Source organism: Lactuca virosa, chromosome 2, assembly GCF_052849685.1.
Source record: "Lactuca virosa cultivar CGN04683 chromosome 2, Lactuca_virosa_CGN04683_v6, whole genome shotgun sequence".
Taxonomy (NCBI): domain Eukaryota; kingdom Viridiplantae; phylum Streptophyta; class Magnoliopsida; order Asterales; family Asteraceae; genus Lactuca; species Lactuca virosa.
The window spans coordinates 103744419-103761863 of record NC_136427.1 but is presented as its reverse complement, the minus strand read 5'-3'; positions in this window follow the sequence as shown (position 1 = coordinate 103761863).

Genomic DNA, 17445 nt, shown 5'->3' with positions numbered 1-17445 from the left:
CATAGGACAGTAACAAATATCATTCATAGTCCAATTGTGTTATTATCAATTTGGTGATTAAATTGTGCATAATCATTGCTTTGTCATTTGTAAATCGGTAGGCCTAGATATTTTATCATAATATGTCACACCCCAAAACCGGAACGGCGGAAACGTTCTGGGGTGGAGGACGTCATGTACAGTATCATAACAATGCATAATAGTAAAGACAAGCAACAACATCCATTGCATTAATATAATAATTTTAATACAAGCGTGTTTTGTATAGTTTGTAAGACACCAAAAGAATGATCAAAATAAAAGATGAGTCTTGTATGTGCTCCATCTTCTCAAAAGCTTCATCGGTACCTGTCTACTGATGACCTGAGAATACAAGTTATTTTGAAGAGTTTATCAGCATAACGCTGGTGAGTTCATAAGTATTTAGTGTCATTGCTTGTATGAAAATGTTTGTGGCAACGTAGTGAAAATGTTAGTAGCTGTTTGTAAATGTTTGTAAATGGTTGTACTCCCTAGAAAATCCTATATTTTCTAGTGAAATGTAGTCTTCTACCAAGACCCAACTGTTTGTATGTTTGTTCTTTTGTAAATGTAAGAGTTTTCCCCAGTGAAACTATGAGTATGAAAATATAGTTTAAGACCTCACTCATGTAAGATGATTACAAAATAAATGTAACAGGGGAAAGTAATGTTTTACCCCAGCAGTATCACTGCTGGCTAATAGTGATAAAAATGCAGACTCCAGGTAGTATTAAATGTACAATACACCTCGGGGAGTCTGTTTTGCCTTTAATTCTTAATTGGTTAATTAAAGGTTTGAATGTGAACTCGTATGTAACCATGCTGATCGACGGCTGAATAACTGATGACCCTCCGGTGTCATATGTAGTGAGGTAACATTATGTCACCCCTTGGCCTTATCGGCTGGGACTGTAGCTAGCAGTCGGGGTGTGGGAGTGTCTGTCCCGTATAGATCTATACACACAATGCCCGCTCTCCCTCCAGGAGACTCTGGTTACAAAGTGATACCACAATGAAGTGTCGCATCGAGAAGTAGTATGTCACATTCTGATTATCGTATCCAAAAGTTTGTATAGTATGCCATAGTGTAGTGATGTTTTCTCTGTACTAGTATATAGTATATTCCCTTGTATAGTGTATAGTATGTTCTCTTGTATAGTGTATAGTATGTATGGTTTCTCAATGTAGTACTTATGTAGTGACTCGTAAATGTACTGACTGTTGTATGTATCGTTGTAATAGTAATAGTGAGTAGAAATCCCTTAACTATACCTATTATACTTAAATAGTAATGTTGGTTGTATGCCTTCGTTACACAAAGGTACTGAATTGAAGTGAAAGCTTTTATATCCAACATATATATATATATATATATATATATATATATATATATATATATATATATATATATATATATATGATATATAACTAAGATTTCAACGACATTCGGACAAATAACAGGATACCCTAAGTCCACAACCAAACAAGGAACAGGAAATAAGGTGAGCTATCAGTCCTAAGTCCTTCAAGTCTTACTTATATAAATATATTGGTGTAGATATGAGTTTGAAAATGATGTAAGTTTAAAAGAGTTTGGAAACCGTTTTAGCATCTAAAGAGTTTAATAAAAGGTTTTGAAACGCTTGAACCCATAAGTTTAATAGCAACTTGAAAGTAATAGTGAATCTTTCTGTTTGTTCTAGTCATTAATCACATGTGATTAAAACAATGACTAGAATGTTTCAACTTGTATTCCCCCCCCCCCCCATAAAAGCATTTAAAATCATTTCAAAGGTTGATTAAGGGGTATGAACTCACCTGCAGTGAGTGATTTGGATGGAAGTGTCGGATAGGATGCTAAGTGTCAAGTGAAGACTTGAACACACACACGGATCCTATTTAACATGTAATGACACATATATGTATCTAATTAGTCATTTAACAACTAATTAATCAAGTAAGGACACCCTAAAACATGGATAACACTTTGATTCAAGTGTTAGGAGTACCAAAGGGTTGCATCTAAAGAGAGTATGGCCTCACATTGGAGTTTATTGCCCATATGGTAACACCACATGAGTTTACGGCCCATGGTCATTTCCCCAAGAGTTTACGGCCGTAAACTCATGTGTGCTTGATTCTTTTGTTTGTTTAAGGTCCTATACTCCTCAAGGAAGTGATCTAGACTTGGTGCCAAGGCTTTAGAAGGGACTAGGGCTCATAATGGCCTCCTTATTAGAGTTTACGGCCCAAGGACCAACTCCCATGGAGTTTACGGTTTAGGGTTTACGGTCCTAGTGGGTTTATGGCCGTAAACCCATGGTAACTCCTATCATTTCGTGGTTTAAGGTCCTTAGCTCATGCATGCAAGGTTCTAGTCCAATATCCAAGCCCTAGGAAGAAATGGTGGCACATATGCACCACCTAATGGTGTTTACGGTCCAAGGAGATTGCCTTGGCCGTAAACCCATGTGTTCTTGGGGATTCTTGGTGTTTTTCAATGGTTTAACAAGTAATCTAAGCACATAACTAGTTAAGAGGGGTGTACTTACTTATAGGAAGCTTGTAAGAGTGTTTAAGGTCCAAAAACACTAGTGTGTGTTCTTGGTGTTCTTGGAGAACACTTGAAAATCTATGAAAAAAAGAAGATTTCATGGATGAAATCATGTATAACTACTAGATGAAGTGTTATAACAACAAATCAAGAGAATAAACACTTACATTTTTGGAAGATTGGAAGAATTATGTTATGATACTTGAGAGAGAAATGTGGGTGTTCTTGAGCTTGGAAGTGAGAAGTGAGGAAATGAGGAGTAAACTCATGCCTTAAGCATGAGTTCACGGCCAAGAGGAGTTTACGGACCAAACTCCCAAAGTTTGGCCGTAAACACCTTGTTATGGTGTAAAATGTTTATTTGTTACACATTACTCCTAGAAGATACTTCCTTTTATTTGTTCGTTTGACGAATTTATATTAAAAACACCCAAACAGACTTTAAACCGGCTAAAAATTAACAGAAATGAATTTGACTATTATTTGTAGTGCTTGACTGAAGGGTTTGTACAAATAGAAATTTCGGGTTGTCACATAATATCTAGATAATTGGTAATCAATATAATCTATCCATAAGAAATCAACCATAGGAGAAAGTGAAATCGGATCTAGACAGAAGTATTCTTTTAATTCTTGGAGTTACTTTGTTTTTGTTGCTTGCTTACTTGTTAGGTGATATTAAGTTATTATGATCTTGAAAATCAGTAAAAAAACCCCAAATCATAGTTTGTTTATTAGTTTAATTAGAATTAGTTAATTTAATTAATTGAATTTCGTTCCCCGTGATCGACACCCGACTTAACTGAGCTATACTATAATCTGACTAGGTACACTGCCTATAGGTTCATAGTTAGTAAGAGTTTGTTAGGTTATAAATGTCAAACTAAGTAGGTACTTGTGTGCACATCAACCAATATCTATATTGATCTTTATCAGATCCTTAAAATCCATCAACTAAAGTGTTTCCTCATAATCATTTTCATGAATTAGAGTGAAACCTTTTGTCACCTAGATTTGATGGTGCATATGTTCTCATCTCTGTAAATCTATCACTTCCAATGTAACATCCTTTTTCCTGACATTTCTTATTTCAGGGTCGTGGGTCAGAAGTCGATTGTTTAAAGGATCTGGGCCTTAAGGAGTTAATGTTTAGAACTTTGGATGGAGGCAATGATGGATACGATATCTTAACCTTTGAATTGTGTTTTGGGTCAAAGGGTAGAAAAGGGAAAGTCATAGGCCGGGGTCTTGCATGAAATATGGATTTCTGTTCGGAATTTTATAGTCCAAGATATCTAGATAATATTGTGGGGCTCTTCAATACCTTTCTGTGGATATAAATATCATCGAAAATGGAGTTGGAACGAATAAGTTATGACCGTTGGAAGTTAGGAAGGTTGTTGGGTTAAGCCGGGTACGTTGGGCGTTCGGGGTGTACGTTGGGCGTATCAGGCAAGGCTGACCGTGGAGGATCAACCTGGTATGTTGGGCGTATGTGATAAGAACCCAAACCCTAATTTCGGGGTTTTGAGCCCTATTTAAGCACCTTAACTCCCCCAAAACCCTTACCATTCTCAGTCTCCACCTCTCCAACGTCCTCCCTTGAAACCCTAACCCTAGTTTGTGCCTTGTGAGATAAAGAAGGTTTTTTTTGAGTGCTTTAGAGCGTTCTTGGTGCATCTTGGAGAAGAAGGAGCTCATTGGAGAAGTGTTGGTTGCATTGGAGCTTGTAGATCCAGATCTTGTTCACCTTGATCTTTCTTCTAGAGGTATAAAGTTTGAATCTTGATGATGTATTTGTTATATTTTGCTAGTTTTGGGTGTTATGAGCTTTTGGTCACTTTAGTGCATAAAGTTTAGATCTTGAAAGTTTGTGACCTTGTTATGGATAAAGTTGGAAACTTTATCCATCTAAACATCATATTGATTCGGATCTGAAGGTTGTAGACTTGGACTTAATGGATTAAGTTGAAAAAGATGCACTTTTGGTCCCTTTGAGACCTAAAGACTAGATCTTGGTTGTTTGGACTAGGGGTGAGCGCGGTGCGGTTCGATGCGGTTATTGGCCAAAACCTCACCACTAACCGCAAATGCGGTTAATCCATTTTCAAAACCGCTTGGTGCGGTTAGCTGGTTATTTTTGTGGTGAGGTTTTGTTTTTTTTGTGTTTCGGTTATTAACTGCATGGATTTGGTGCGGTTATTTTGTGTGGTTTTTAACCACAGTTTAGAGTTCAAACAGTTTTAAGAGCTCAAACAGTTTTAAGAGCTCAAACATATTGCTTGTAATAATAAAAAAACATAATATATAAGATAATTAACTTAAATCACAAACAACTAATATCTTAAAAATGGAAAATCACTAGTAATTAACAATAAATATCTTAAAAATGTCAAATCTCACCATTTTCCAAAGTTAAAAAATAACAAAAACCAATATTTTTGTCTTCTAGTATTTTATCCTTCTTTCATCCATGAAATTTGTCTTATTTTTAATATTTAATATACTAATAATTAATAAAAAAAATTGTATATAATATATGCGGTGCGGTGCGATTTTTTTTTGCGGTTTTTGAAAACTAATAACCGCACCGCAAATTTGCAGTTTTTGAAAAACATAAAACCTCACCATCAGTTTTTATTGCGGTTGCGGTTTATTGGTTGCGGTTAATTTTAGTTGCGATGTGATTTTTGCTCACCCCTAGTTTGGACCATCTTAATGGGTAAAGTTGGAAACTTTATCCATTATGGAGCTAATAGGAACTATAAAAATTTGATCTTGATCCTTCTATGCCTTCCATGCAAGAGTTAAGATGTCTTAATGGATTAATAAGTTAGGGTTTTAGCTTTTCAACCTTTTCCAGCCATGGAAAGTCATAAAGGTGGAAACTTTATGAATAAAGTCGATGCTTTGAGTCTAGATCTGAGCTCTGTACAAAATACCTTATGGGAGTAAGTGCTTAATGAAGGAGTGGGATCAGGCCCCATACGTTGGGCGTACGTTGGGCATAGTCAGCAGCTTTGGACTTTAACTTTCGTTGACTTCCATTGACCGTTGAATTTGTGACCAAGTTTGACTTTGGGTCAAACTTGAGGGTTTTGGACTGTTGATTAAGGTTTTACCTGGTTGTGATGATTAGTGGATTCACGGGAGCAAGCAGTGCAGAAGGGAGCGTATTGTAGTGTTTTAGAGTTCTTCAATTCAGGTGAGTTTTCCTCACTGTACTTGTGGGTCGAAGGCACCAATGGCGTCCCACTAGGTTATGTATCCCGTATATAGGATGTTGTTATGCTGTGATGATCCGTTAGATCTATATCCTGGTATATAGGATGTTTTTATGTTGTGATGATCTGTTAGATCAGTATCCTGATATATATATATATATATATATATATATATATATATATATATATATATGATGTTATTGTACTGTAGTGATCTGCTAGATATGTGTATATATCCTTAAATGATATGATGTTGTAGTAGTGGTATGTTGGTTAGAGTGCAAGTAGACTGGTTATCATCTAGTGGAGTGCCCTAGGGGTTGTATGTAGTCATGTAGGATAACCTGAGAACTCTTGATCTAGGCTTTCTTGCATGTTCCTTGTTTGGTTGTGGCTCTAGAGTAGGATCATCTGTTTGGGTGGCTATCTCACCTCTGGTTACTTATGGTTACACACTTCATGGAGGTTAGCTGGCAGTGGGACAATGTGATGTACGAGGACTAGTAGGTGGTAGTGAGCTGTATGATTGATATCTGACTGTATTATATGCCTACTTGATCCTTAATTGTTTATATGTCGACATATGGTGGTAGTGGGTTGAGGCGGTCTTGCTTTGTGCAGAAGCCAACAAACCTGAGAGCAAGCCAGACATAAGTTGCGGGCCCAAAAGGCAAGCCAAACTTATGTTGTGAGCTCGGGAGCAAGTCAGACATAAGTTGTGGGCCCGAGAGGCAAACCAGACTTATGTTGTGGGCTCGGGAGTAAACAAGACATGAGCTGTGGGCCGGTAGGCAAGCCAGACTCATGCGGAGGACTCAGGGGTAACCCAGTTTGTTAGGTGTGGACCCAATATGCATGGTGTTATATGTTTGTGTGGTGGTATTTTGGGGGAAACTCACTGAGCTTTGTGCTTACCGAGTTGTTTATGTTTTTCAGGTTTTATTGGTGATCGTGGGAAGGCGAAGGCGGGACTGTACACACTAATCTGTAGCATGAAGATTCCTTGTTTCTTATATTACTTTGATTTTCAATAAATGTATTTTGGAATAAACAGTTTTCTTAATAATGGATTTATAATTGGGAAGTTTACCTTAATAAAATGAAGGGCCCATGCACATCTGTGTGTATGAGATCCAACAAACCCTCACCTCTTTCACAAGTACCAGTGAAAGGTGATTTAGTCATCTTTCCAAGTAAACAAGATTCACACGTGTCATCTGACTTTAAGTCAAATGACTCCAAGACTCCATCATTTTGTAGTTGGGCTATGTGCTTCTTGTTGACATGTCCAAGACGACAATGCCACAAGCATGCCTTGTCTAAACCATTAGACGAATCGATATGCAACACATTATTTCCTAAGTTGTCTACAAACATCACAATTTCATATACACCATTACAAGGTAATGCTTCAAAATATAAAGTACCATTATAGAAAGCATTTATAGAACTAACTTCATTATTAAATGAAAATCTAAAACCTTGTCTATACAAACCATGAAAAGAAATAATATTCCTCGTCATTTCTGACGAGTAGCAACAATCATTCAACTCTAATCCTAACCCACTAATAAGCACTAAAGAATAAATCCTGATCTTGGTGACAGGCGACGATTCCCTATTTCCCATTATCAGGTTCATCTTCCTACGCTCCATATCCCTACTTCTTCTTAGCCCCTGCAAATCAGAACAAATGTGAAAACCACATCATGTATCAAGGACCCAAGAACTAGCATGTGATGAGTTATTAGATTGAATAGTATAAATACATACGAAGAAGGGCTTTATCTTCCCATCCTTGATGTCCTGCAAGTATTTCGGGCAGCTTCGTTTCCAATGCCCCTTCTCGTGACAGTAGAAGCACGTTGCTTCTTTAGGATCGGATGAGGGAGTAGCAGAAACGGTTTTACCTTTGGATCCATTTGAAGTAGATCCATCATGGGACTTTCCCTTGTGGCTCTTAAAGGGAGCTTTCCTCTTCTTCCCTTTTCCATGTCCTATAGCGAGGATGGGGGCAACAACAGTAGGGGTGGACTCGACAACTTTGCCTTTAAGTCCACTTTCAGCAGTTCTCAACAAACCTTGAAATTTGCTCAAGGTGACTTTCTCCTTGTTCATGTGATAAGTCATCTTGAATTGATCATAACAAGGAGGTAAAGAGTGGAGAATGATATCAAATCACCAACTATTCGTCAAAGTTGACATTCAACTTGAGCAGATGATCCACATACCTTTGCATCCTTTGCAAGTGGCTCGTGATGGAATCTACATATTTCATCTTGGTTGTTATCAACGAGGCGGAAATCTCGTACCTTTCTTGACGCACACTTTGATGGTACTTTTCCATCAAATCTTGGCACATCTCGTAAGGCCAGTAGTCCTCGTAGAACAGCTAGAGCTCAGGAGTCATAGTAGCTACCATAATACACGACACCTTTGTCGCGTCCTTTTCGTGAGCTCTATACTAAGCTATTTGTTCTTCAGTAGTTTTGGTTTCATCTATCTCTTTGAGCTTTTCTTTAAGGACGTATTCTTTCTCCTCGTATCGTAGGGCGATTCGTATGTTGCGAATCCAGTCATTGAAATTGGATCCATCGAAGGTGACCCTCCCATAAATGTTCATAAGAGAAAATGAGCTTGAGGAGTTGGAGTTCGAGCCAGAAGCGTTGAATGAGCCAGATATCTGAAAAGAAAAGGAACAAAGTTTTGATTAGATATAGAATCCTTAATATAACACCCAAATGAAATATAAAGGCTAGGACCCAACACAATAATTCACAATTCAGAAGAGGGATGTCGTAATCCAATTGGAAATTATTTGAAGGTAGGTAAATGACGATTTACCAATTCCACCACGAAAAACGAAATGAAGAATTAGGTTTTAAATGAAATGAAATTCCTAGATTCTTTTGAGATTTATTGAACTTTTCAATGGCATATTTAACCATGCAAATTAGTTCGGTACTCTCGAGGTCATTTACCACCTAATCAATGTGTCGGTTAACTACACACGATCCATTGATCTATGATAATTCTCGAGCTACCCTTTGCCACCCTTGTTAGTCCAAGTTAGTGTGTCGGTTAACCACACACGCTCCACTAACGACTTGGCAGGGTGCAAAGTGCAATTTAATGGAATAACATCTTTTTCACATTTTTCCTAAAGTAACTAAGATTGAGAATTTATAAAAAAAACATTTAGTTACTTTATAATATTCATTATACTTATTAATAATGTCTTATCATACCCGTTCGGCTAACGACCCTCCACCAATCAAGGTAGCGGTGGGTGAGAGTGGACACCCATTCAATCGCCATTTTATAGGCAGTTTTCTTATACCCCCTTATAGACCGGCTTCGTGAATGAGTCCTACTAACGGTAATACATACTCATCTCATACATATATATACATATTAATCTTTTAATATTATAATAGTATAAGGGTTGTATTTTAAACTTTTAAAACACTAGGGTTTTAGAATTTAATATTTCAAAATTAAAACTTTTAATCAAATTTTAAATTCCAAAACTTGAGGGTAAATTTTGAAACTTTTCAAAACTTCTAGATCAAATTTTAAATAATTAAACTAATCACATAATTATGGACATTATCTTAAAACTTGACCATTATCTTTCAATTAGATGAGGATAATCATTACCATAACAGAAAATTTGAATTTTAACAGTTAAAACAATTTAAGGTAATGATCCTTATCTAATTTAGGCTTGAAATCCGAAAAATCTGCCAACAGATGAACCAACTCGTCGAGTCAGGGCATGGACTCGTCGAGTAGGTCCAACTCGTCGAGTTCATCAGGCAGAGTAAAAAAAAATCGATTTTGTTCAAGGTTTGGCAAAACATAATAGCATCAAATATAACAGAAAAACACCCTAAGATATGATACCACTGATGAGTTTTGAGCATTACAACATTCCTATGGTGCACATGCAACCCTAATTGCTTTGGATCTAGGTTTTTCTCAAGTTATACATGCAATTCAATTACCCAAACCAAGAACCCTAATCTAGCATACAATTTTCGGATTTAATAAACAAACTAGGGTTAGAAGAATATCTTTCTTGTTAACTAGTAATAACAAGTAATCATTTCCTTGATCTTGACCTTCAAGAGATTATTGCCTCAATTGTTGCACCTCTAATGGAGTCACAAACACAACTTAGCAATGGATGAACAAGAGAGAGAGGATGAAGGCTACACAAATCAGCCAGGGTTTCTTCTAGGAATCAAGTGCCGATTTTAGAAGCCTTGGGGTGTCTTTTGATAGTTGAGCTGCTACTAGTGTTTCACCTGGAAACCCTAATTCCCTTGCTTAGGCCCAAAGCAACACATGGACCCCCATATGGTAAGCCTTGAACGAAAACTCTATGGGCTTCCCATAGATTTCCGTCCACCCTATACCGATAGGATCCAATAGCCCAAACTACAACTATCACTAATTTACATAATCAGTCCCCGTTTTACATAATCGTAGTCCAAAGCATGTTGTATCGACTGGAACTAGTTAAAATATGGGTGAAACCCAAAACAATTTTAAAAATATATATTAACTATGAATTCCCTTAAATATATAAGAAAACTCGGTGAAAGCCCCATATTTGCAAAAAGTAAATGAAGAGGCATTGAAGGGACATAAGTGATAAGACATGAAGTTCATTTATATAGAAAGTAGTGAAGAGAAAACTTTTGTAGAGGTGATATGGGATGAGAATAAGGCGTTAAGTTGTCATCTCCTCCCACTTTTTTTCATGATAACATAATTACATATACGGTAATGAACAAATGTCACACCCCCAAACCGGAACGGCGGAAACGTTCGGAGGCGGAGGACGTCATGTTTAGTATCACAACACATGCATCATAGTAATCAAAGTAACAAACAACCATTGTATTAATATTAAAGTGTTTACATGTATTTGATTCACAAAAGATTTACTCCAAAAGTAAATAACAAAACAAGACATGAAGCTATATGCTCCATCTTCTGAATCCCAGAGCGCGTACCTGCCTACTAGTTTCCTGAGAATACAAGTTATTTTGAAAGAGTAGATCGACATTTAAGCTGGTGAGTTCATAAGTATTTTAGTGATGTAATGTAAGTTGTAAGTTCTTTTTAGAAAAGTTCGCATGTTCCTCCATAAAATCCTATATTTTCTGATATGATGAATGGATGTAAAAATGACTCTAAAATTCCTTCTATGAGTACTAAATGGATACAAGTTATATATAATTTAGAGTAAACAGACAATCGATTGTGTGAATCTGCCCTAAGCCCACAACCAAACAAGGAACAGGAAATGAGGTGGAAGTCACACATCCCATTGTTTCTTAGATCTTCATTGTATATAGCCCTGGTGTATTCATTTGGTACTTACGGAGTTAAATGTAATAGTTCCTTTATTTGATGAAAACATTCTTTAAGAAAATCATATATTTCCTTTAGTAAAAATGGTAACCACAATAGTTCCTTCTATAATCACTTAGTTTATACTAGCTATATATAATCTAATATCGAACGGATAGTTAATTGTGTGAATCTGCCCTAAGCCCACAACCAAACAAAGAACAAGAGGTAAGGCGGAGAGCACACATCTAACTGCCTATCGGATATTAATTATATATAACCCTGATGTATAAACTAAGGTATTATAGAATTAACCACTAAAGGTCCTTTAAGTCATATTGGTTAATAAAATGAATTAAACCCTTTTACTAATAAGTTTCTAGTTTAGCCTACTAAATGTTCTCTCAGAAAAGTATGTTTTTGTACTAGAAAACGGTATATTGAATTTGTATACTATGACCTGACCCATACCTGGTACTCCTTATGATTACTTGGTGTATACAGAATATATATATATATATATATATATATATATATATATATATATATATATATATATATATATAAGATCGAATAGATAGTAGACTGGGTGAATCTGCTCTAAGCCCACAACCAAACAAGGAACAAGAAATAAAGTGGAAAACACACATTCTACTGTTTACCGGATCCGATTAATATATATCCCTGATGTATCTACCGAGGAATCATAAGGTTAGCATTATAGGCCCCCTTCTAACTGAATGTACTAATACTCGACTGATATGTTTGTCTTTTGAAATGATGTAATTTTTCCCAAGTTTAAGACTATCTTTACTAGAAATTAGTTTGCATTACCTTTTATGTGAGAAGATCACTATATGAATGTAATGGGAAAATAAAAGTATTCAGTAATATTGTATAAAGTAACTACTGAAGCACTAACTACCTTAAAACTAGTATGTTAGTTAAGGTTAAGATGTGATGAGGTTATAACCATACTGATCGACAAGTGTTTAACACGACGACCTGCTGGCGTCGAAACTGATGTGACATTTGTCACCCCTTGGCCTGCCGGCCAAACTGTAGCGAACAGTCGGGATGCGGGCTTGTCAGTCCCGTATAGATCTATACACAAACTCATGCTCTCCCTCCAGGAGACTCTGGTTACAAAACGCGACCTAACAAGTATATTGCTAAGCGGTGAAGTAGTCTCACATTAATGTTATCTTGTTCTTATTATCGTATGTTCCTTTCCGTTCTTGTTATTGTATGTTCTGAACCCCTAAACTATACCTATTATAGTTATGCTTGTTTTGTATTGTCCCTGATTTGTAGAAAAGACTCAATTATCTACTGAGTTATGTTTGTACTTTAAAACAGAGTTTTATAAACAACAAAGTAACATAACTTTAAAAGAGTTTTTGAAATGATTTTATCACTTATAAAAGAATAATAAATCCATTCATGTGATGGTTATCACAGATAAACATTTACACAATATCATTGTGTTCAACTTGTATTCCCCCCCTTAAAAGCATTTAAAAACATTTAAAATATTGATTATAGGGGTATGAACTCACCTTATGTGGGTGATTCAATTGAAGATTCGCGTAAGGATGAGAAGTTCCACGAGTGAAGTCCCAAGATACAAACGAGTCCTAATTGACGTATATTGATACATATATGTATATAATTAGTGTCTATAACAACTAATATGCTAGGGAAACAACCTTAGGAACTAGGAAACACTTGCAATGAAGTGTTATAATCACATGTGACTGATTAAAGGGAGTTCACGACCACACACAAAGTGTGTTTACGTCCAAGGAAGAGTTTACGGCCAAAGATGCTTAAGTGTTTACGGCCAAAGCTTGATCTAAGAAGGGTTTACGGCCAAAACATGATCTTATGAAGGGTTTACGGCCATAGGAAGAGTTTACGGCCGTAAACTCTTGAAGATCATGCACTTATGGTTTGTTTCATGGCTATGAATCAAGTGTTTCTTATGGATACTAGATGATAGAAGAGATACTCACACTTTGGAGGTCTTTAGGGTGTTCACGGCCCAAGAACAAGTAGGTGTTCTTGGTGTTATTGGTGTTCTTGATGAAAAGGTTGATGATTTGAAGATCTTGAAGGAAAAGTGATGAATTCAAGGGTGTGATTCATAGGATTCATATGATCATGAAGATTAACTAGTAAAAGGGATGAATCACTTACGATATTGAAGAGAAATGGAAGTGTTCTTGATGATACTTGAGAGAGAAATGAGTGTTCTTGACTTGAAGGTTTGAGAAGTGATGAAAATTGAAGAAAATTCATTCTTAAGAGGAAGAGTTGATGGCTGCCAAGAGTTTACGGCCGTAAACTCTAGTTTGCGGCCATAAACTCCTTGTGATGGAGTTTCCGGCTCGATTGCAACCCAATGAACTTTAGCTAACATATCCCTACACACAATCCTTAAGTGTACTAGGCTTAGAACCCTCAAACAGACCCCTAACAATGCTAAAAGATAGTAGAAACAAGTCCTTGTGTATCAATTACAATAATATAGAGGATATATTCACCATATATTGCTTTATATAATTGATTTGTTAAGTCAATATACTAACGAAAACTAGGCCTGACAATCGTGGCATGTTCGGGTTGGCGGGTCAAAATATACCAACCCGAACACAACCCATTTAACTATACATATCATTGGTTGGCGGGTCACGGGTCGGCGGGTGTCACACCCTCAAACCAGAACGACAGAAACGTCTCGGGGTGGATGACTTTCATGTACAATATCATAACAATGAATAAGAGTGATCAAAGCCATACAACCATCATATTGATAATTAAGAAGTTTACATTGTATTCAAAACATTGTTTACTTGATATTAAGTACATATGACAAAAATGAATAGCATGACGTGTGACGCCCCATCCTTAAAACTCTTTGGATTACCTGTTTATTGATTTCCTGAGAATACAAGTGATTTTGAAAAGTGTCAACAATTAAGTTGGCGAGTTCATAAGAGTTTTGTATGAGATAAATCGATAACTTTTCCTTGTAAAAATGATAGAGTATGCCTTCAGAAAATCCAATATTTTCTTTAATAAATTGTAAGTCTTAAACACAAGACCAAAAAATGTAAGTAGTGTTGTACTAGGAATAGTATTATGAAGTTTCATCTTTATATAAAACTAATTGAATGTATGTTAACCCCATAAACCAAATGTATTGTTAATACCTCATGTGAGTTTTTTTAACCATACTAGCGACTAGTGGTCTGCTATGACGTTCTTCAGGCGTCAGAATGTTAGACATTTGTCACCTTAGACCTGCCGGTCTAACTGTAGCTAACAACTTGGATGCGGGGTTGTCAGTCCCGTATAGATCTATACACAAATGTCTCTCTCTTACCGAGACTCTGGTTATAATTCAGAACTTTAGTGTGTACTCTGGTAGGTACGGTGAAGCCAAATGTCTCACAAGATTGTATCAACAGGTTTACGTCTAGTGTAATGAAACCCTCAATGAAAGTATTACCCTTCCATATGGGCCATATAGTGTAAAGTAATTATGCTTTTAAATAATTATATGATTCGTCCAAAATGATAATGTAGTATCTATGATTCCCAAACTATACCAATTATAGTTTATTATGAATGTTTTGTTGAATCCATTTATATAAACACGTAATAGTTATCTTGTCTAAATGTTTTTAGAAGATTATATCATAAAAGCTTACATCTAACACAAGTATGAAAAATTGGTATGAAAAAGTCAATTTCTAGCTTTTGCCAATTTTTGATGATATTTACCGGTAACTGGGAAAATATAACTCGATAAAACTTGTTTCTAACCTTTTTGGGAATTTTGACTCAAAATAGCTTCATATGTTTTAAAACCATATATTTTTAGTTAAAACTCACAAAATGATGTCGTAAACTTGTTATGTCCATTTTTGTTTAAAAAATCCATTTTTTTTACATAAAATGATAGCTTCTTGAGTTTTCTTTTTGTAAAACTAACTCCTTGATATTTTGTCTAGTTTCAAGATGCATGACCAAAACAACATATTTTGGGTTTTATCCCAAAAATGGTGTAATAACTTGGTTATAACCATTTTTGTTAGAAATGCCATGTTTGTGTCTAAAGAGAACCTTAGTCTCTGTAGTTTGTAATTATAACTTTTTCTTATGCATTGTTGTTTGTTGGATAATAACATTTTTATATGTTGTGTAATATTTCTTATTGAGAAAAGATGAATCTGTCACGTCACAAGTCAACTCCTTTCTTATCCTCTTCCAACCAAAAACACCATTAACCCACCGAAATCACATGGTGATTTCGGCTCAGTACCACTAAAATCATAGAGTTTTCGGTCCTAGCCGAGAACTCTAAAAGCGAGATCATAGAGTTTTCGGTCCCCAACCGAAAACCCTAAAAGTAAAGTATAAACCCAAACTTTATGTCCTAATCAGTTGACTTTCGTTGACTTGTTTGACTTTTGCTGACCCATAACTGCTAGTTGTCACAACGGGTTTGGAACATAAACTCATATATGACCCGTCAACCCACTTATTTATACTGGTTCACATGTTGGTGGGTTCGTGGGTCGGATTTGGGTTCGTGGGTCAAATTCCATAAATAAAATTGATAATTAAACATGAATAAATTCTTGATGCAAACATATCCGAATTTTAGAAACTTAAGTCTTAAACATCCAAATAAAAATTAAAAACATTCTTGGAAACATGTTCAAACTAAAACATTAAGAGGTTGTTTGATAGTTTCAGACTGAGTAAGTTCTGACTGAATCAGAGCCTGACTGGGTCTAAAGTCTGACTGAATCTACATCCGACTGAAACCATGCTGTTTGATTATACGTCTGACTGGCTGTGCTGACTGTTGAAAGTGACAATTTTACCCTTGTGTTCTATTTTTTAGTAGCATGACAAAAGAACAAAAAAAAAGTACATCGACAATTCCTCCACAAAAATCAAAACCTAATGAATATGTTTTGCATATTAAAGTCCTAAACAGAAGCTATCCAACTTTTAAAAAAAAATCTATTTTCTTGGTATAACCCTATCCAACTATATAAATCAAATAAAAAAAAAACTTAAATCAAGATACTTGATTAACCTCCTGTAACCAACCAACATGTAATGAACTAAATGAACACTCTAATAGGAACAACCTTGATTTTAGGTAAAAGCTATGAACTTTAATGCAGACTCGTGAATGCATACTTGATTACCAGTGAAATATAAACTATGATGCAAACTCATGGATTATGTATCTGCAAAAAAAAATTGCAAAATCAAAATATATCAAGAGAAGCCAATATCTCACCATGAATCTGAAACCATATCTTACAATAAAAAGCGGCAATGATATTCAATAGTAGTCACCAAATTGATCAACAACCAAATCTTTCGTCACCATAAGGGGGTTAGGGCAGTTGCAATCGATTCAAAATGGGGTTAGGGAGAGAGTAGATACACAAAGAAAAATTGATAAACTTTTTGAAAAAGGGTAAAGAGGGTTATACCTGCAACTTGATTAACAGAAATTATGGTGAAATCTCGTTTGCATTCATCGTGATGGGAGGGAGAACAAGAGAGACGGCAGCGAAGGAGGTGCTCAGCAATGGGGGAGGACGATGATGGAAGAGGTGGTCGACGAGGCTGAAGACGATCGAGAGACAGAGAGGAGTGAGGACAGAGGTCGGAGGAGGGTGGTTCAATGGAGGAATCTGCTGATGAACAGATGTAATTGGAGAAGGCGATGGAAGTATCGATAGAGAAAGCAAAGGGCAAAAATGAGAAACACCCACAACAGACTCGGTCAGCTTCATTTTTTCATAGGACCGAGTCAACTATTATTTACCGGGTCAGAAGGATTTTTTGTGTGTATCAAACATGCTGACTGGACTGACCGGACCGAGTCAGTCAAAAAGTGCTGACCGGACCCGGCCAGCAAGATATCAAACGGGCCCTAATACAAATATAGATCAATTCAATCGCATGCTTCGACGCCGTTCGATAATGATTCAATCATTCATTCCGCCGTTCTTTGTAAGTTCATTCAGTTGTTCATCACATTCATCATAGAGGGGAGACCGAGAGAAGGCTTATTCGATTTTGTTTGTGAGATATTGACATTATTTAGGTCAAATGTCAAACTTGTTGCAATGCAAATCAACAAATGGTTACCTACGGGTCAAATGATCAATGATATAAGGTATCCTATCATAGTATAAAGTATAAACTGTATAGTGTATAATACTTAATGCATTTAAAAAATAT